The sequence below is a fragment of the Colius striatus genome, chromosome 2 (assembly GCF_028858725.1).
Source record: "Colius striatus isolate bColStr4 chromosome 2, bColStr4.1.hap1, whole genome shotgun sequence".
NCBI classification, from domain to species: domain Eukaryota; kingdom Metazoa; phylum Chordata; class Aves; order Coliiformes; family Coliidae; genus Colius; species Colius striatus.
In genome coordinates, this window is record NC_084760.1 from 64,744,498 (window position 1) to 64,766,708 (window position 22,211).

A 22,211-nucleotide genomic window follows, 5' to 3' on the forward strand; every position below is an offset into this window, starting at 1 on the left:
AGAGAAAGAAACTTTACCCGTGCCTGTAACTCAAAATTATTTACATTTCTTGCTTTTTAAATGGGTCCCTTTGACAGTATTGTGTAGTGCAGTAGAGAATCCAGCTCTGCTCAGCAGGAGACAGACGCTAATGACCTCGACGCTGTGCTGGGCCAACTCCAGAGTGCTGGGTCAACTTCAGTGCCTTCGGCAGGTAGACACACAGCTGTCTGATCCTGGCACAGAATGCCTAACAGAGGCCAGCATTGCTAGTTAATTCATGCAGCGCTGGCTAGAACAACAACAAAAAAGGTCTGTCTTTAAATTACCCTACCAAGACATTTGCTTAGACAGCAGAAATTGCAGTACACTATATTCTACTTGATTATTTATGGGTTCTACTTACAAGATATGAAGCACTGCCAAAACTATCCATTTTCTAAGGATTCAGTTTAACAATATCCAGTGCTGAATTTCTCCTTTGCAATATCCTTATCTGTCTCTGCTCTAGTTTGAAAGTAGCAGATTGTAGTGCCAGAGGATTTCAAGGACCGTCTCCTTACAATATACGGCACATTAACACGCTGCTGGCAATCATACAGCTGTCTGTGGCTACATGGCAGTCACACAGAGCACTTACTGTGCATGGAGAACAAAAAATGAAGCTAAGCTGTTAGATTTCATTAACTGACTCCAGATTTTTATGGTTTTGGTGGGGGAGATCTGAAGGAAACAGACAAATATTGTGCCACAAGCCCAATGCCTGGCCAGCAGCAGCCTGTCACTGAGGGGACAAGGGCCAACAGCAGGGGCTGCAGCAGACGTCTTGCTTCCAAATCTTGCTCACCTGCAGCTTGCAGTAACCTCCACTGCCTCCCTCCACGCACATCACACACACTTGTCCTCCACCCCTAACACAGTGCAGGAAGGGCTAGAGCTCAGACAGGGTGGCCCAGAAATTGGGAGACTTGAAGTTTCAGTGCCCATTTCTGCCTGCTCTGGGTTTTTTCTAATCTCTTTATTCCTGTCCCAGGCTGTGGAGGAGTGAGCAAATGAATTTGGTGTCCCACCACCCTGCTCAACTCACCTCCTAGACGTGGAAGAAGAAATATGTTTTTCCTCTCTCTGACTAATATCAGGTAAAGAAATGAGTGTTCTTGCTTCCCCCTCATTTTTCACATCTTGAGCTCCAACTGCCACAAAGTTATGGCTTCCTCCTGTTCACACCACCAGTAATGAGCAGCAGTATCTAGGGGCAATGTCACAACAAAAAGAGAGACCTTGAACTTATTTCACCCTTTGAATAGTCAATTATATTTGGGCAAAGTGGACAACAGCTCTTTTAGCACTAGGGTAGTGGCATTTTATGCTTCCTCAGCACTCACTTTGCTCAGGTATACATAGAAAAAGGTTTCAGGTGGTAGAGAACTGAGGACCAGGATCTTTAAAGGATTCTCACTCAAAATAAAGAAGCCAGTCCTCCATACCACAGCTTGTGCAATCTCGCTTTGTTGGAAGAATCATTCCCTGCAGGGTGGCTGGGACTACTGGTTTGGCAGTATCACGTGCTCTGGTCTCAAGAGAGTATGTGCCTTCCTACTGCCCTGTATCTAGCAGTGGAATCAGACTGCAAGCTTTCACCTGTGAAGGAGGCAGTAAGAGGGTTCAATTTCTTAACAGGACCCTTTTATTAGCTCACACACTGTATTTACTACCCTTCCAGTATTAAGGGCTTGCCTTAATATCCTTAGCACACAAAGTAGCAGTACGTTTTATGACAGTTACAATAACGGTAACTGGGAGCATCTATTATAAAATTCAATTGCTCTAAACAAAAAAGTAAAGCATGCCATTACTGGGCTGACACATTATCAGGGAGAGCTCTCAGCATACAAGAGAGCCACAGCAATAAGGGCATAACACATAGAAACACCATTAAGTTACACGCTAATGAAATCTGAAAAATTTATGCTAAAACCCCATTTTGTGTACCAAAGTTCTCAGTTTTCCACCTAAATCCTGCCTGGTGAGTCAGGATGTGGCTAGGTTTCTTTACTGCAGGGGTATGCCATTACTTCTGCTTATAAATTTCACATGCCGTTACCGCTTCACAAACTGGCAGCAGAGTTCAGGGGTGCATGAGGGCAGTTTGTTTTCCTGCTGAACTTTCCACATAAATTCCACAGGGCCTCTGCCAGGGATGATGCCTTTTTCTTTTGCCAACGTGCTTTTAGACAACACCCCTGCTGACAGACATCAGTTTGCACTGCTCTCACCCACCCAGCTCTGATCCCAGGATGCACAGAAAGGCCTCAGTTAGCTCTCAAAGACTGCAGAGGGGAAAAAGTGCAACGTAGAGACAGAGAACTTTCATTGCAGGGACTTGGAGAGAGAATCACAAGAAGACATATCCCATATAGCACCACCTTGGACTGCAGAATATTTTGGAACAGCTCTGTGTTTGAGCAAATAAATATTCAAGGGATAACCTTATCTCAATTTAACCCCCTGCACTCTTTCCTTCAGTTCATATATAGAATGAAACATAGGCTGAACATCATTTACACAGTTCTGAAAAAATTGGGGGTTTTATCTCAAAATACATTCTGTGTTTTCTTTGAACACCTCCTGCAGTCATAATATCACATAAGAATCTTTGGTGTCTTCCTTATATGCCTAGCTCCTATAGTTGCAGATAAATGTTGGATAACTTTTTCTTAACTTTTCACTACTTCAGGACAGTGTTATTAAATTCTGAGGGCTAACAATTCTCTATCAATGTGCCTGTACATGTAAGATTAGAGAAGAGGAATTTCTGAGCACCTCAGGTCTCCTACAGTAACACAAGTAACTCTGTACTGCACCTAGGCACAGTTTTAAAGACAAAGTAAACATGAAACCTGTCAAACCTGTGTCTACAAACCCAAATAAATATGGAGCTGAATGAGTAGCTGAAAACAGACCTTTTTATTTACAAGATAAATTGGCTTCTGAACTATCTGACACCATAGTGAGGCTAATGTTGGGAATCCACTAACTTTGACTTAGCTTTATACCACAGTGCCAACACTTTTGTAACTGCAGTTTCTCTGTGTCCAACTTTTCAAGACACTGAGGAAAAAATAGACCTTGAACAGGGCTGTCAATGGAGCACTTGAAATAGTAACACAGTCAAGCAGAAATTAGCAACCTATACTTCAGGACAATTAAAAATCTGAAAAAAACCCTCCAAACCAATCAAATCGTTTCAGATATCAAAACCTCACCCATCATTTCTTCTTGTATTTTTACAAGTACATTTTTCTGTTTATTTGGTCCAAAAAGTGTGCTCCTTGGATGCTTAATGAAAGAATGGCACAAAGAAGGGAAAGTGGCATATCAAATATGTGGACCAAGCAAAGACAGCACTTTCAAATGAATAAAAACATAACCTGTCCAAAAAGAGAAATCCCTCAGCAACAGTTGACTTCCGTTGTAACATAAGGATGTGCAATCAGTATTTAAACATGAGTGACTTCCATATGAAGCCTTCTGAGAATGAAAAACTATTCACTTGTGTCAGCTCACTCACAGAATTCACAGAATCACAGAATGGTAGGAGTTGGAAGGGACCTCTAGAGATCATCTAGTCCAACTCCCCTACTCAAGCAGGTCCACTTAGATCAGGTCACACAGGAACGCATCCAGGTGGGTTTTGAAAACCTCCAGAGGAGGAGACTCCACACCCTCCCTGGGCAGCCTGTGCCAGGGCTCCCTCTCCCTCACAGTACTCTCCTCATGTTTAAATGGAATTTCTTGTGTTTCAGCTTATGTCTAGTTTATCTTAGCCTTAGACTCAAACCCATCCTTTCTTTGCTCTCCTACCTGTCTACTGCTGTCAAAGGTGCAAGTGAGTAATGGTTCCAGTCAAGGCAATTTGGTTCACCGCTCCAGCAAATACGGCTGTTGACTCCCTTCTCCACCTATCTGGAAAACAAATATGAAAGTTTTTTAATGATTGTGGTCGATTCAGCTTACTGTTTGATTTTATAACCCAACTGACATTTTGGCATTGGCTACATCAATATGTGTAAACATTCCACAGATTCAGTCACAGTTCTTCTTGCTGCTCAGATTTTTTTCCCTCAGAGCAATGTAGCACCAGCAATTGGTAGTCATCTTGTGGTTTCTAACTTGCCATGGGCTAGAATATACACCAACTAACATATTCCAAGGTGAGAATAATAGACATACAAGACCAAGAGGTGTGCGCAATGATGCGTTTTCAATCAGGATGTATACAGCAGGTAGTGTAAACATACAAAGCATGGAAGTGCATTTCTACTCTATTTACCCTTAAGGCTTGCGGTTCAGTCTTCTGCCTAATTTCTGTCTGAGAAGATTACGCTCCAAAGCAGAATTTAGGAGCATATATTTTTTTAATTCAAAGCAAATACTTTCTTGTTATTAAATCAGAGCAGTGAAATTGTCTTTCATTACGTTCCTTCTCCATCTATCACCGCACTTTAAAAATTCCCTTTCTATAAGATGCTAGACTGTTTTAGAAAATAAGTTATCAGTGAACACTATGAAAATCACTCATAAAGCTTACACTTCTGTTTACATGTGATGGTACTCTGAGAAATAACACAAAAGGGCACTTGCCAATACAAAAGACCTGCTGCATGCATGTATGCAGGCATGTATGTACATCTGTGTGTCTGAGGCACAGAGCACCTGGAGATGTGTTCATTAATGTGTTAAGACATGTCAGACAGCTACAGGTTGCCCAATTTACACCTGCAGAGAGAGGGTTATTGAATACACAGAGTCTGTCCTTAATCAGGGTAAGCAGGCAACGTACTAGGAACTGGAGGACTCATCTATTTCGCACATAATAGAGCTGACTGAAATGCCCACCTCATTAATACTGAGGCAACAAACCTCCAGTGGTCTTCTAGTGACCACATATTCCAATAGGTCTGGCTATTCTGATTTTGCTAAAGACCAGTGTGAATACATGGACAACCACAGCGCGTATTTTACCCAGGCCACTTTATTTGAGACTTGTGTCCTTTCCTTGTGTCCTTCAAAGCCAACATCTGAGATGTCACTGCATGTGATGTGATAGGGATGGGCGTGTTGGCATCCCAGAGGGGTATGTTCTCCTGGACACGGCAGCAACCCCATAGAAGCACAGGGTGACAGACAGAAGAGCAGCTTATGTTGTCCCTTTTCCTGCTCTTTGTCCTGGCTGTGATGCTAAGCCCTGGCTGGCCACCATCTCAGGGCAGTTGGGTCACTGCAGCAAGAAAAGGACCTGCTTCTCAAGAGCTTACAAATATCATGGCAGAGGATCATGCCAGAAGACTTGGACAGGAAAATTGCAAACACAGCACATCGGACTTGCAGACCTGTGCTGGTGGCCTGACCACTGAAGTCAACAGTAAACTTCACTCTGCTTCCAGCGAAAGTGGCAACAGTTCATGCTGCCCCATACACAGCGCAAAACCTATTTCCCATGGAATGGACAATGCACAGCACTTCCACTGCTAGTAGAATGCAGATGTGTGCTTGTGGAAACAGAGTGCCAAAAGTTGAAAGGTAAAGCAAGCCTGGAACTGGTTAGCAATAAAAGGCATATGCTTACACACTTTTATTTCCTGTAATGTTTGCTATCAGCAACAAAAACAAATGATAACGTGCCACTGATCGGCAATGTCAACAGTAGTATATACAGGCATCTGAGTATATAAAATAACATACACTCTGGCTCCAGACCCTGATGCTTTATCACATCAATATACAGCTTTCTAGGAAATGATCTGGATGTGGAGCCAGGAACCACTTTTCAACTTTGGAACAGATAGGATCCACTGCGGTTATAATCTGTCAGTGAAACCTTGGCATGGCTGGACTCAAGGGCAAAACTCTGTTTTTAGCAGGGCCAGTATTTCACTTGCTACTTTTACAGCTGGCCTGAGAAAAGTTCCAGTTAAAAAACAATGCAATGCAGTAAAGAAGTCATGAGTCCTTATTCCCCCATCCTTCAGTAGGACCTAGGGTGCTCTGGATCATAGCATCCTCTCCCTGGTGTCACATGGACACCTTTCAGCCTCCATGCAGGTTACCCTGTGCTTTCACAGGCATAGCTCACCTTAGTGATGCTGGCTATGCTTGCAGACATTTATTTTTAGTTCACGTGCACTGTGAATTGGTTTATCTTATCCACAACCTGAAGATCCGGGTCTTTGTTCTCATCATATGTTCTCACTATATCCTCTCTATAGCACCCTGGCAGGAGCAGAGAGGGCTTTCATGAAAAGAGAATGGAGCCATAAATGAAAGATGTCATTTATGAATCAAAATCACACTGCTGCTGCTCCAGCTTCATAAAGAGTATTTCAATCAAAACCTGAGGAACGCTGTATTCCATATTTCCTAATATCTTTTTTAGCTCCTAACTGATGGGACCCAGCATCTTTCCTCTCACTGTGGTAACCTCATTGTCTTCAACAATGTTCCTCAAAGGATACGTCAGCCTCTGATCCAAGTGTAAAAGACTCCCCTTGATTTCAGGGACGGCTGGATCAGTTTCTGAGTCTTTAAGAAGGTTAAGTGTTACTTACAATTAGCTGAAATATTATCCAGAGCAAGATCTGGTTAAGGACAGTAAGATTTTGTCTAGGCAGTACTAATGTATCTCCTTTCTAACCTACCATCTCACAGCAGCACTGCTGCTAGCAAACAGGATGTGGTCTAAGAGAACAGCCAACCTGCAGAGTCTTTAACAACCCCAGACAATGCATGTGTCATCAAACAGGAATTTTCTGCCCAATTAAAGCTCCCTGAGGCATTGTTGTGATACTAAAACCAGGAACTTTTAATTTGTTTTTATCACTGTGTTAGTAAAATTTGTGCAATCCTTGGTTCTCTGGCAGCAAAAGTAAAGGAGCATGCCTTCAACAACTTCCCAACAAAAGACAGACAACAATGCAACCACTGCTGCTGAGCATTTGCTGGTATTTGGTCCTATGTGGTCATGACTTTCCTAATCTGCTGCAGTTGTTTGCCAGCCAAGATTAAACAAGCACATCAGAAGGGAAACGAGAGTATGAGAACCACAGCATCTATTGCTGCTTGGAAGAGGCTTTTTTTCAATTTGAACTTTGTATCTTGGACACCACTCAGGGAATAGCCTTTTAGATGGGACTTGGAAACACACAGGAAAAGTGCCCTGATAATGACTCTTACACCATCTGCTTTTGAAAGACTGCTAGCTTCTCCCCTGGCAACTCCTGCAATCATTTTGTAATCATAAAACCACACCTCCAGTGGTGAAACAAAAATGTAGCAGTAGGCATTGGCATCATCTGACCATAAGAATAAATTACTTTCATGGATCAATGAGAAGGAGGACTTTGTTTTATACTACTACTTATATATCTGTTACACCGACACTGTAGGGTCAACTGCAGGTAGGGAGGTGACAGAGAGGTTCCTGTGCACTGCACTCAGCAAATACTATCAAAAATGTCACGTGTATTTTAATCAGAAACTAAAGTTTAAGGAAAGCAACTGGATAATATTTACTACTAATTATTCAAATGTTCTGAAATACTGTAATAAATGGGAGAAATTGCCTCAAGAGTACAAAGGGACACTTGTAAAAGGGTTACTCCTAAACTAGCTTGCAGCAGATAGCACTCCAGCACAGATTGTACCTTAGTATGGTATAGGAATTTACCTAAAGCCTCAGTTTGACTGGGTCCATCAGACAGGTATGTTCCAGGATTGTATAGGATAGTTCACACCAAAAAAGAGTCAGGCAACACAGGTAGAAAAACGTGCATGCTTCTCTAGCGTATAACACAAGGGCTTGAACTTCGGTAACTCAAAGCAGTGAGGCTACATGCAGACCTCCTACTTCCTCTCCATGGATTCAGTCCCCCTTTACAGATGCTTTCTTAGTAAGTATAATGAATGGACCATGCAAGCTTCTGGACTGTAGCATGTAGAGACTGTGAATTCATTCCATGTGGATTTTCTAATGCTTTCTTTGCCCTCTTTCTCCTTTTCAAACACAGAAAGTTCAGAGAAACCTCTGAATTACGGTCTGTAATGGGAGAAGTAAGAAGGTTAAAATTTGTTTGACTGTAGCTATGATACATTAAGCTCTAGGCATCAATCTCAGTCTCTACCTTTTATCTGAATGGGTAATATTTTACAGTTATCACTCTCTAAACAAAGAACAATTTATTATATACACAATTTGATAGCTACAGCAGCTAAGACTAGAAGTAAAAATGTCCTCCTACTTGAATAAAGCAAAAGCAATGTCATACCTTAAATTGACTTCATGTGATCACTGGCAGAACACAATCATCTGAAAACTGATGTTCATGTCTTGATCAAATGCAATCATACCATGTGCAATTGAATTTGGAAAAAATGGAAGAAAATTATTCCCTTTACTTTACTGGTGTTCTTGTGTCCACACAAATCACTTGTGAACAGATGAATTAAAATAGCTAGTGTCTCTAGCCTCTTAATTCCAGGTCGTTCTGGCAGCTCTCGACACTGCACAAATATGTTTTCCTACAAGCTGCTTGATGAAATCAATTGATCAAGTCTTGAACGACCTCCAAAGCTGACGGGATATAATGTATTTTTTTAAATCAAATGTCTCTAGGCTGTAATTATTTTGTCTTCGTTACTAAAACAAAAAGATCTTTGAAGCCTAATTTATTTTTCAGTATTTATGATTTTTTTCTCCCCCTCAGATTTTTCTCAATAGGAGTGTGATAGTCCACACAAATTTTATTGACAGCGTTTCTACATTTTGGTATCTTGCATGCTTGCACCATGTTGCAGATCTGAATTCAAAGAGCGTCAACAAACTTTTGTGCAATTTTAATTTGTTGAAATTTATCCACGCATGAATTTATATGCATACCTACATCTGTGTATATACATAAATATAAGTATGTATATCTGTATATGTGCATATGTATACAAATTATATAAATAAAACCAGCTATATTTACTAACACGTGTGTGTGTGTGTGCGCGTGTGTGTTAGAGGCCCTGGTTTTACTGTCTCTCATGCTCTGCAGAGTGCCAACAATCAGAACAAAATTTACCTAAAAGATGTTTCGTGCCAAATGACTTCTGGAACATCACTTATGAACTTTGTTTGTTTACTTTACACATTGCTGACTCACTTCATTAAAAACAAGCCCATAATTTCTTCTTTGGAGCCTTCCTACGTTATCTCCTTTATCCCCAGAGCCCACTCCACACAGGATCTTATTTTGCTGCCACCACTGGAACTATGATTTTGGGTTACTTTTTTTTTCACTTCAGCCAGGAGCTAAATTAGCAAGAGCACATCCCCCTAAGTATAGGTCCATAACCTCACTGCAAATAACAGTTTAGGCACTGTCTGCTGAGATCAGTGCCCTCACTAACCAGGCCTGATCCTTTTAGACAATGGTCAGGCTGACAATTGACACAGTGTCCCTATACACACATTGCTCAACCCAGTTGCCTAGCCTGCTCTTTCCAAGAGGGCTGTATGCACAGGCAGCTGGCAGCAAGATGTGAGCATATCTGGCAATCCTCTGAGAGTGGGCAGAGACGGCAAAAACATAGATCTCATCTGAGCCCAAGACAGGATTCCAGGTAAAGCTCATGTTCTACGAAATCCAAACAGGCTTCGGCAAAACCATTACAAGGAATCTCCTACATCAAGTGCCTTAGCTCTCCTTCCCACTTTGAATGTCTGCTCTGGTATGACACCCCTGCACTTGGAAAAACCAATACAGCCAGGTGCACAATGAAGAAACTGAGGACGAGCCACTTGTAGCCACCACGCAGGCAGGCTGCAATACAGTAGGGGCCCTACAAGCCCATGACAACCACTTGAGCTGTCAAAATTTTCTCCATGGAAAGACCATCTCCATGTTCAAGCCCATGGCAGAGCAATGGCAGAAGCACTGTGGTAGATGAGAGCTAACTTGCTCCTGGGAAGCCTGCAACTAGTCAGATGTGCAGGACACCAGGAGGGAAGTGTGATGCCTGGGAACAAGAGAAATTTGTCAGTGGGGAAAATAATCTAATTGCTTGGGGTCTGTTTACAGAGTTTTGATTGTTGTTACTTGCAAAATCTAAATCAGTCCTCTATACCTAAAAACCTAAGACCTCAGTGAGACTGGAAGTCAAAGTACAGGCACTCTGGATTTATACCTGATAAGCTGAGATCAGTCACTGACACTATGCTCCTGGTTGCAAAGACAGTTTGTACAGCACAGGATATGCTACTGTCATTTCATGTCAGTGGCCACAATGAAGCACCATCACTGGCAGCTTGGCTGTTTGTCTTAAAAATCTGAATGGGCCACCTCTGACCACACACTTTGTTAGTGCTTCTGCTGGACATTGTGTGACTTCTTTACAAGGAGATAAATGCCCTATCTCACCATCCCTTGCTATTGCCACATCTCGAAGGGGACTAATTAAAGTGTCCTCCTTCTCACTAACTCTACACTGATCCTCCAGGTCTACAGATAGAAAAGTGAAAGGCAGCAGTGGAGTCTTTGGTCCTCCTCAGTGAGGCAAGATCCCTCTGTGCTGATGCCACTCTTCTCTTCATGTGTAACTCAGTAATTTGTCATTAGCATGGGCTCTATCCATACATGGCAGGCTGGAGGAGGAATGACCTCAAACTCCACTTCTAATCCAGGGAGTGTTGCCAAAGCACAGTGTTTGAGTTTGATGCATGAAGCGCAGAGATATTTTCAGCTCCTGAATCACACTTTTGGCTCCATACCTAACTTGAACTTCTCCATAGTTTTGTTTGCAGTTTTTCACCTTCTGCAATCACCACTGACTCTCAGAGAAAGAATTATATGTTAAAAAAAAAAAACAAAATCACAAATGGTAATAAATATGAAGATTTTTCAAAAATCACTTTTATTTTAGTAACTTCTGTTTTACTCTCTTGAATGTCTGAAGGAGTGGAGTTAAATAAATTACTAATAGATTAGTGGTGCATCACAAATGTGTTGTTTCTTTATTTCACATTCTAGATATATGCTATTAAATGCTGTTGATGAATGTTTTCTGATGATTTTGGTGTCCAACACAAGAATGAAACAATCTGAAAAATAAGGTGGTGCAACAGCAAGCAATTAGCCTGGATACAGCTAGAGGAGAGCTGTACTTTTGCTGTACTTGTCCCACGAAACCATATTGACTTGACCATAATTCACAACTAGAATTTGAAAATAACAGGAACAAGAAAGCAAAACCTCATTTTGCAATACATAGGGAGTAAGTTTTAATTGGTATATCCTGCCAATTAAAACTACATGACCTCCCTACCTCCGTGGCCTGATTCTGCTCTCACTGAATTCAACAGGAAAACTCCAGCAGACAAATTTTGCAACCTCAGTCAACAGCTAAGCAAATAATTTAACCATATGCTTAGTTTCATCTCTAATCAGTAAAACCAATTCAGCAAAGCAAAGCATGTGCTCAAATCAAAAGTGAATACGCAGCATGCATCTTTCTGAATGTGGGTTTCATGCAGACTGGGGATGTTGCACAAAACTTTCCTTTAAAATTCATCATGCTAGGAGAAGGTAGAATTTGGTTGTTAGTCAAACTGTCACTTATGCATGTAAAGTGACTGTATTTTTAATTCATCCACAGATTGGTTAAACAAAACAAAACAAAACAAAACAAAACAAAAAAATAACCTGTCATGGGATGTATCCCTGCAGTGGACACAGAGATAACTCACAAACTGCAGAGGACCACAGAGGCAGAAGGAGGTAACACAGAAAAGATGAGGTAAGGAGTTGCCCTAGGAAATCCCATGCATCCAGAACTGCTGATGAGACTCTGAACCTTTTCACAGAGTGAACTGGAAGCTTTCTTATCCACTGGAAGAAGAGTGGAATATCATGGGCTTTTCAACTCCTCAATTTCCATTTCCCTCCCATGGGAATAAGGAAAGAGTAGCGGTAATGAACACATTGCCTCAGTACCGAATGCGGCTCTTCCCTTGATGCACTGAAGCCACTCAGCAGCTTCTAAAGTAATCTGAAACCTTTTCTTTTCCTTTAAATTTCCTTCAGTTTTAGCTGGCAACATTAATGTAACAGAGACAAATTGTAGGCAAGCACGGATTCCCAGGAGCATTCCTTGACAGTGGACAAGTGGGAAAGGAACAGCAGGGCTGTAACTGGTCAGAGGGAGCTGACACTCAGCAGCAGGCTGCACCATTCGTTTACCTCTGCCCTTCTCCACAGATGAAGGGGCCTTATTTACCTTTGCATTTCACCTCAAAGATCAGGAATCAATTACAAATGCCACAGGGCTGCCATAAATTAAGCTGCCCGAAGCTGTTCCTCCCAACTAGGGGTGATGTGGGGAGGATAAGGTGGAGGGCCAGGCTCTACCTGTTTTCCAGCTCCTTCAGGCTGCCAGAGATGGCCAGCATGGGGTCAGCCTTCTGATTAGTTCTCTGTTTGAGATTATGACCTGTCCCTGCCCCAAAGGCACTGCCAGCTGTAGAATACAAACGTTTGCAGAAATTAAAAGACTCCAGCAAAATACACATTATGCAAACATCTCCTCTCTTCAGAGATGATACCACAAGGAGCACCAAGCATAAACAAAAAAACGACCAAACAAAGAGCAGAGGCATTGTGGGGGGGGGGGGGGGGGGGGGAAAGGAACATTTAGCAAAGAGCTTCTCTGCTCTCCTTACAACCATTAGGACAGTGATAATGCTGAAACGGCTTGCCAGCCCTGAAAATTGGATAAACCGAGACACAGAAGAGACAATTGAAAGCAAGGAGACAGACAGCAAAAATAAGTGAGACAACAGATGGAAAGCAGAAATGCAATGTCTAAACTGCAGCTGTAATTCTGCTACTAACAAGCACCTTAAAGTGTAGTTTGGCTTGCTTTCCTATTTTGGAGAGGGAAAGAGTTTTCTCTTTTTCTAAAAAAAAAACTTGTTAGCAAAATTGTCACGGGTTCTCCCCAGATAGTCTGTGGAACAAGGAAATTATTTCTTTCCATACCTAGGAGTGAAGTATCACTTCTAAGAAAGGGCAAAATTCAGACATCCTCTGGTGTCCTAGTTGTCCTAGTACTGTTGGGGTGGAGAGGGAGGTCACATCATTAAAATCTGTACCCACAAGTGCAAGAGCTGTGTTCTAGTTGCTGCCAGCCTTGAGTCAGTCACAGGAATTGTGAGAAGTCCACCCATGGCAGTATAGCTTCCTTAGCCTTTCTCCTTTACTAGCATGACTATTACAATTAGGCACGATAAAGGTAGTTATTGTTCTAGGAACAGTTTTATACACTAATTTGGCAGGGGTTTTAGCAGCGTTTTAGCAGTTTTAATAACATGCTAGTATGGTAAAGAAGGATTTCCACATTGTCCAAAGAAACAGTTGTGGAAAGACTACCTATTTTTAACAGTTTATTCCTAGCCCTATTTCAGACACAGCATTTTGCCTCCCATCTGTTGACACAGTTGTTTTGTTTCTTTAAAGACATAGTTGTCTGTCTCCTAGAGGAGAGGAAAAAAAATAAAAGCACCTTCAATCCTTGCAGACAAAAATATGAGACTGAAACCCAGTCAAATAGTGATCTGGTCAAAAAGCAATGCTGGCAAAGTTTTATGGCTGAAATACAGAGTAATTCTTCAGACACCTCTTAAAATTTACATTAGGTTTTGGCCTCTGTGGTATTGTAAGTGCAACTGTGGATTTTAAAAATTCAAATCTGGTATACTCAACAACTAACTAGATGGTTTATTGATCTAAGGCATCTGATTGCGAACCTGCCATCAGAGCAACAAACCAGTCTGCTCAGGAGGAATGCTGCCACAAAAGCACCGAGTAAAATGCAAACATTTTCTTTCATAGAGGAAGGAAAATGTAATGAGAGCACTAAGAGGAAAAAAACCCAAACCCCGAAGTCTGATAAAAATTGAACTGGTGTAACAGGAGAAAATATTAAGCAATCCTTCTGACACTTGGGTTGCCAGGCTGTTTTCTCTAATTTCAAATGCTTTTTTTTTTTCTCCTCATTGGACCACTGGAGTTCATAGTTATGATCTCCCAGGCAACCTGAAGACCTTATCTCCTCTCAAAAGTATTTCAGCTAGAGAGTTTGTAGGAGGAAACAATAAAACTGAAGCATGGCTGAGGTGGGACCTTTGTAGATCACTAAAGCAACCTCAGTTCTTGTAGGATAGCCTATTTGCTGGGAAAGTTGCAATATATAAAAACCTGATATATTAAAGGTCAAGACTCCAATACAGAGCAGACTCATCTGTATTGTGTTTTAATTTCTTTTTACGCTGAGAAGTGCCTAGGGATCTGAAGAGGTGACAGAAAGATAAATCACACATGACAAACTGGAACAGAAGACAAGGCTGTAACCAGAATAGGATAGCTCTGCTAGTGCAGCTGTCTTAGCAAACTGTACTGACAGGATGTTCCCAGCACAGTCCTCATTCGTACCAGTAAAATCATGTTATTTCATGGCACAGCTTTTTCCTGAGGTCCCCATTCCTTCACCCAGCAAGCAAAAAGTGTTTCAGTAATAGTGAAAGTTTGTCCTGAGTGTATCCACAGTGAGAGCTTTTGTGTCAGTTACAGATCAAGCCTCTTTATGGCTTTGTTCAAGACAGCTATGGCAGCAAAAGTCTTTAAAAAAGGCACGTTCTTCCTTGGACTGGAGTGAGAAGTCCTTAGCAAAGACTTCAGTAATGGTTTCTGCCACTAATAGGAATTTTTACTTCTCATTAGCTTTTGCAGAAATGCAGAGATAAAATTTCTCACTATACATGTCCTGATCAGAAAGGTTACGGTATCTCCACAAGCAAAAGAAGTCTCTAGTATGACTACAACTGCTGCTCCATCACCATTTTGGAGGACAAATCTCACTCACCCAGCCACCTTGCCAGGGCAATGAGGCTCAGTCTGGCCTAAGTATCCTTTCCCGGAGTTGCAGGAAGAGGACGGTGGGCTGGGTGTTGCTGCCTTCTGCAGGCATGGCCCTCTCACTGGATAGAGAAGGGAGGATCATGATGAACAGCGACACGGGAAAATTTTATGACAAAACAAGTGCCTGCAACTAGGTGAGTATCTTTAAGAAAACAAATAAATTCACTAAGATGATGAAAACCACAGCTGATTTCATATTTATTTTATTTATTTTAAAAGAGATCTGCTTTCAGAGGCTGTGGGAAAAGATACTTTCCAGGTGTGTTACATGGTATGACCTACTGGGCACTCATGTGATTTAACATTTTAACACCTTTACCTATGACTTTCCTAAGAAAACAGTGACTTCAATATGCCCTTGAGGAAATTAAGATCAATGAAGTATCTGGCAGCATATTCCTATGTGGTCTTCAGCCTGTTAAATGGGCTTACCTGCTTACCCATCTTTGGTTTGGCAATGCCTACCGCTGTGGTCCTTGGCCACCCAGTACTACCTAATTTCTTTACAAGGCATGCAGTACGTATTTCTAGAAGGCTGGACCTAATCCAGGCTACTATGGTTTCCAAGGACAGGAAGCTTGAAGGTTTGGGATTAAAATGGCAGGAGGCTGAGAAGAAAATTGAGGACCTGGAAATAACAACTGATAGTCCTCGCGTAAACATCACTGAGAACACTGCAGCTCCAAAAAGAAACCTGGAATCAACAGTCTGGGGAATAATCTCAGATAAAAGGCTAGCTTTTAGAGGACAATGGAAAACTCCTGCAAGTACAGTTACAAGACAAGTCCTGGTACATTTCTGCATATGAACTTCAACCAGTTCTGCACAGCATCATGTAGAAAAACACAATACAAAAGCTTATAGCTAGCTGATCTACACTAGCACACCTCATTTAAAGGAAAACTGTTGCTGGCTGAGACCTGTGACAGAAACCCTTTTCTGAAGCTGAAGGTGCTCCAGACCCCACTTGCTCCTCACTGTCTGCAAGCTCATGTTTCCTAACTCAGTCAATGTGAACTCTTCACTGACTTTCTACCAAAGTCAATCCAGATGTCTTTGCCTGCAGTAACAAATAGAGCAACTCCATAGCTCTTTTAACAAGTAGAGTGGTAGAGTAGTAAATTCCAGCCAGTAAGCAATGATGTTCCACATGCAGAGTGTAATCTTCAACCTTTTACAAACCTTACAAAGGCAACACTGTCTGAGAACTGCAGCATAGGTGAAGAATTATAGAAAAGGCAACAGGGAAAGTTTCAATTTCTGTATCACTACAGTAGAAGCTGAAGGGAAAAAACAGCTTACCAGCAACCCTACTGAACTGAAAAGTCCTAAGTAACAATTATCCATTACATAGTACTTGACAGAAGATTCATTACTTTAGGGCAGACACACATGTTTTATCCTGAATTTTCAGAACTCGTGAATGTTGTTACAGGCAAAATACCACCCTGGTATATTTTTGTGGTGGCCAAGACAACAAAATCAGATTAAAATAAAGACTCTGAAACTGTATACTAAAGTGATCCATATCTAAACTACCTTTATTTACTATCCTCAGAAAGGTCACTAAAAAGCAATAAATTTTAAAGAAGAAAATTATTGAACTTTGAAACACAAACAGCAATGCAGGTGAGTAAAGCCTCCACTAAATTTATTAATGTTTGTGTCCAAAATTCAGGTCCCAGCTCACATGAATATCCTACCACTAAATGACAGAAAGAGACCTTATGGCTGATTTAAAGAGACTGGCAGTGATTAGCTCAACCTTTCTGTGGGTTTCTGTGGGTGTTTCCTATTAACGTAAAGTATCTTCAAGGCCTGGTTGCCTCAAGAACCAGAGAAATGGAAACATCAATTTTAAGCTGCCTTTGTGCTCTCTGTTGTGTTCAGCAGAGCCTTAGTGCAGCTGCAAAAGAAAAAAAGCAAAACAAATATCCATTAGGGACTGCACGGTGGAAATTTCACCAAGACCTGTCCCCTCAAAACCTCAGGCTTTGATACTACGTTAGGGCTTCTGCTCAAAAAGTAATACACTCAGAAAAACGGTGAGGGATCACAATGACTGTAGAAAGTTCAACTGGAAGAAAAACTGCCCTAAGAAAGGAGCCAAAAAAGCTCATGGGACCCAAAAATCCTTTCAGGTAACACAGTCAACATGCTAGGCAGCAAAAATGTTTCTGCCTGGGAAAACATAATGCCACTGCTAAGAAATACAAGAAATCAAGTTAATGCCTTCTCATGAGGAATAAAATGCACAAAAAACAACAGTGATCATTCAGAAACTCAGGCATCATTAAAGACAAAGAAAGGTGATAAGTTAGAGAGTAACAGACCAAAACAAGACTCCTATTGAATTCTACATCTCCAAAGTTATTCAAATTCCCACTTGAATGTTTCCAGAGACAAATGCCACAGATTCTGATTCGGGAACTTACAACAGATTGATTAAATTCAGTCAATTATATCCTAAACTATCATCCTATCCTTTGTGACCACCAAAAACTGCTTAAATGATAAAAGAGCAAGTACTCAAAGAAAACAAAGAATTTTTCTATCAGGACTGCATCACTGGAGACAAGTAGAATTGGGATATCCCAAGAAAAGGCTCCAGGCAGGCACACTGTACCTAGCATGCTGTTAGGATATGGTAAAGCATTTCTCACCACTTCTGTAAGGAGTGCTTATTGATACACCAATACTATAGTAGTTTCAAATGGGATTTAAAAAGGAGAAGTACATGGAGTCAGAATTACCTTTCCTGGGGCCAATCCTTTTCTTTCATTCTGACAAGTCTAAGAAATCCTTAACTTGAATTGCAGATCTAGGTTTCAGCATCTAAGTTCCAATGCTTTTAATTTCATTTCGTTATGAGTATTCCTAGCAATGAGCCATCAAGTCTCCACTGAGTTTGTAGATCATCACAGCAACATGATTAGAAAGTTTGATCCAAGTATCATAAAAGTCAATGGAACTCGGATTGAGACCAAAGAGGAATGATTTTCCCTGCTATGGGTATTTAGCTATACATTATGGTGCTTCTGTTGATAAAAAGTGAATCGATCCCTATGTGCTGATTTTAATTACTTAACAATAGAGCCTATTTCTGAACAATACGGTAACATGAAAGAAATTACAACCTGGAGTAGAGAAAACATGTTTTCTATTCCCCAGGATCAATTCCACTGACCACAGTAACTACTGAGTTACACAATATTACTTGAAGGTATGCACATATGTATATACACACACATGAACTGGCTTACTGATCTGTAGGCCCTCTAAATCCTTCCCTGGGAACTAGGACTGTGACAAACATTAGTATGAGGACACATGTAGTTTCTGTGGTCATGGGGACGCAGAGTATACCTCACCTCCTATGCAAAATTATTGTCTAAAGTTTTATACATTTCCCATCTTTAAAATACAGAGACACTTCTCCAAACCAACTTTATCCCAAGGAAGAAAACAAAATGTTTTAAGAATCGTCTAAATACTTATAAGATATTTTAACACAGACTTAAGTGATTATATATAAACATAAAAATACTATTGGCTTATAGAAATAATTATCTGGTATTTTTAATCTGCTGTAACATGCAAAGTAATACAGGCAATATTTCTAGCTTACACATGCAGAGGGCTTTTTTGTCAATAGGGCTGTAATAATTTATATACTAACTGGAAGAACATGTCAATCTGACAAGTGTTGTACCCTAAGACAATACAAATCGCAGAAACATTTGGGTTGGAAGCCACCTCTAAATGGGTCATCCCAGATCATCTATAATAGACATTTATCTAGTCTAGCCATGACTGACTCCACATCCTTCCACGGCAATTTGCTCCACTGACCTAAATGTTGCATAGTAGCAACCCCTTTCCAATATTGAACGGTCTAGCAAAGTATTCCCTGCAGCAGCTTATTCTCCTCCCTTTTCAATAACACGTGAAAACACGTGTTCTTTCTTGCCCTGGTATTTCCAGCCTTTTTGCAATGAGCAGTTAAAGCTCTGACTTATACTTTCTCCAGACTCAATATACCTAGATGACTTGTCTCAAATGCTCTGTCATCTTGACTTTGGCTCTTCCATTTTCCTGAATAATCCTGCGAATCGAGGTTACCTTTTGGCTCTTCATTTTGTGGGCTAAAGAGCATTTGAAATGTTTGCACCAAGTCTAGTTAGGAATTTATTTTATGAGGCTTGAAGTTACAAATATGTCATCACGATATGTCTCCCTGCTTTATAGTGGCATTTCTTCTTTCAAATTTAATATTGTTCTCCCAATAAACACCTTGAGAAAATCACACATACAAGATCAATATGTACATTAGTGAGATAGATAGCTAGAATTTAATACCGCTGTTCTTCAGGCTGCACTCCATAACTCTAGGGAACTTCTACTCAAACTTGACCAAGGAGTGTTACTGCTTTATGTAAACATGTCACCTCCATTAGGCATTGCTAGGAGTGAAGCCACATCAACACCAAGAGCATTTACACATAGTGTCTGAAGACCACACTGAGTTCCAGTAGCAGGAAACTTAAAAGCTGCTTCTGATATGCCCAATTGGGCTGCAATCATGGCAAAGGCATCATATACTTTGATTTTCAAACAACCGCCTTCACCTGATGCACGTTAATGACTGTGATACTCCTGTGCTCCCAACATAGTGGAGGTCCAGGAGAGCAGGAGAAGCTGGTGGCCTGCTCATACTCACAGAAAGAGTTGAGCTGCCTGAAGTCACACACTGTGCACGCAAAACATGTGTTACCAAACATCCACCTATACTAACTTTGCCAGTGCCTGATACAGATCTCTCTGAGTGATTTCTGAGCAACCATACAGACAGACTCAGATGGCCAAATTCTCCATTTGTGATAGAATGCCTGCACCACTTCCCATACCTGAGGATTCGCAAATATTTCCACAGTGGTGAATTTAAAATACAATGTTCATTTGGTCTATCATTGCATTTGGTCTATCAATGCACATGTACTGAAGCAGAATCTGGGACTTTCAATCAATCATTTGCCTGTTACATAAAACAAATCAGTTTTCCCAATGAAATTATATGCCTAAAGAAAGTGGTTATAGGGCTCTCAAACATGGAGACTTTTCTTTCTCTGTTTTGACAAAAAAATTGCCAGAGGGTATCCAAATGGCCCACAGCACAGTTACTTCAAATACCTGAAATATAATATTAATCCATTTTATTTTCAGAATTAATAAAAGGAAGGTTTGGGTTTTTCCAGATTTTCATTGTTTCAACAAAGAGAGGACACCGCTGCTGGGACTGCCTCTGCCTACTGCCAATGGAAGAAGCTGCGAACACACGTTAACAATAGCATGGCACAAGCAATCTCTACATTAAAGAGATAGTTGTAAAGTCTGACACAAACAGACAAGTGTTATGTTTTTCAATATGCAGCTCAGGAGAATGGCTCATTGACCATAAAATGAATTATATAACACAACTTGTATTATGTCATCTGAGACTCTGGTTAGGACACTATCTTTTTTATATATACTTCCCCCCACTGACAACTGTCAAGTTACATTTCTTACATAATGCTGCTGCAGTGCTAACTTGAAGCATAATGACTGTGCTCATTATAGGGTTATTATGAGTTCTGGGATGAAGAGCTGTCAATACTTTGATTTTCTCCATATAAGGTAAAACATTATCTTTGCTGTAAAGGGAATCCCAATTATATCTTTTTGAAACAGTAATTATAGTAATAAACAGATTAAGAGTGGTAACCGCCAGTCTCCCTCCAGCAAGGCATGCAAGTCCTTGTCTTAGTGAATGCATGGGACAAGGAGACAGGGTGCTGCAATCCAAACTTCTGGATCAGACCTTAGTGTACAATTCTCTGCATCCTTGAATGAGAGGAGATGGTACAGAATACTGCAGTGCTCATAGGCGAATAAATACAATGCTTTCTGTATAAATGAGAAAATTGTACATAGTTTATATATACACAATTATAATTTTCTCAATTGTTCAGTCAAGTTTTTTTTATTATTGTTGCTTTTTCTGTCAATTCAGTGCAGGCTATTAAATACTGTGAAAAGAAATAGCCTTCAGCAGAGACTTTTATTATTCTAAGCACACTGCCTCAATTTCTTCCAGAAAAAGAGCTACTGAACCGGTTCTCCAGTTTTCTAATAAGTCAGGTCCAACTTTGAGATGTTGCCCTTATGTCGTGATTATGTGTTTCCAGTGAATTTCTACATAAACTGATACTTGTTCTGTTAGGTTCCAAATATGTTACATCAACTGTATAACAACAGTACAAGTAGGTAACATCAACTGCATAATAACAGTAGAAGTAGATAAGTAAGTCTAACACCTTCCTGTACATTTATAAGGAAGGGGTTTTGTTCATCTTTTTTTTTTTAAGACCTTGAATTTAAAGGTCTTTTAAAGGTCTTACCTCTGGTGAACTGGCAGAGAGGCTTTTGTTGCTACAAGTTCTTGTCAGAGAAAAGCAAAGGTGTCCTTTTCCTAGGATTTCAGTTTATCCCTCACCAGCAACATCCAATTGAATCACAAAGTATTCACTGAAGTATATTAAAAACCCTTACTGGTCTTCACCCTGGGTTATTGCAATTGTTTGCCTATTGGTCACATTCATCCACCCAAGCACCCGTAAGGCCCTGCTCACTGCAGAGTGATGGATCAGTACAAGATCATAGAACCCTGACACGCTCCCAGCAGTTGCCTGCTTTCTCATTCTCTCTCTCACTCTCTCCATAAAGCCTGTGGGATACAGCCAGGGTTGGAGGCCCAGGTTGCAGGATCAGATCCCTCTGCTACCTAAAAGAGAAGTTTTGATGTCTAAAGTTCACATTTAAAGGATACTAGGGCCAAAATGAAAGCCCCAGAAACAACATGTAATGCAGGTCGGTCTACTTCAGTGTGTTACTAGTGTTTTTAATCTTTTTAAGAAACTAGGAAAAAAGATGAAATTTGAAATTTAAGGCTCCTGCTCCATCTTCATCACCTTCTTGAGTTGCGGCAGTTCATCTGATGCAGAAAAATATCAACCAGACAAGGTTGAGCCTTGTTTCACAAGCTCACTAATACAATGCATTTTCATTTCTTAGGCTTCAACACACAACCCACTGCCTTGCAGGGCCTACTCCCTAATCATGTCCCCCTGGGTCAACTTTGGGAGTTCTGGTGGACAGCAAACTAACCATGAGTCAGCA

General features: G+C 40.8%; 1 protein-coding gene across 9 annotated transcripts in view; it reads right to left on the minus strand.

Annotated features, from left to right (window-relative positions):
- Positions 1 to 22,211, minus strand: part of HIVEP2 (HIVEP zinc finger 2) — a 142,053-nt gene that overhangs the window by 49,835 nt on the left and 70,007 nt on the right. For 7 of the 9 annotated variants that reach the window (XM_061990835.1, XM_061990833.1, XM_061990826.1 and 4 more), the window contains one exon: positions 3,844 to 3,945. The exons of 1 other annotated variant lie outside the window; for it this stretch is intronic. The gene's annotated coding sequence lies outside the window, so the exon portion shown is untranslated. The remainder of the gene's footprint in view (positions 1 to 3,843; positions 3,946 to 22,211) is intronic. One more of the 9 variants, XM_061990832.1, reaches the window with a different exon arrangement.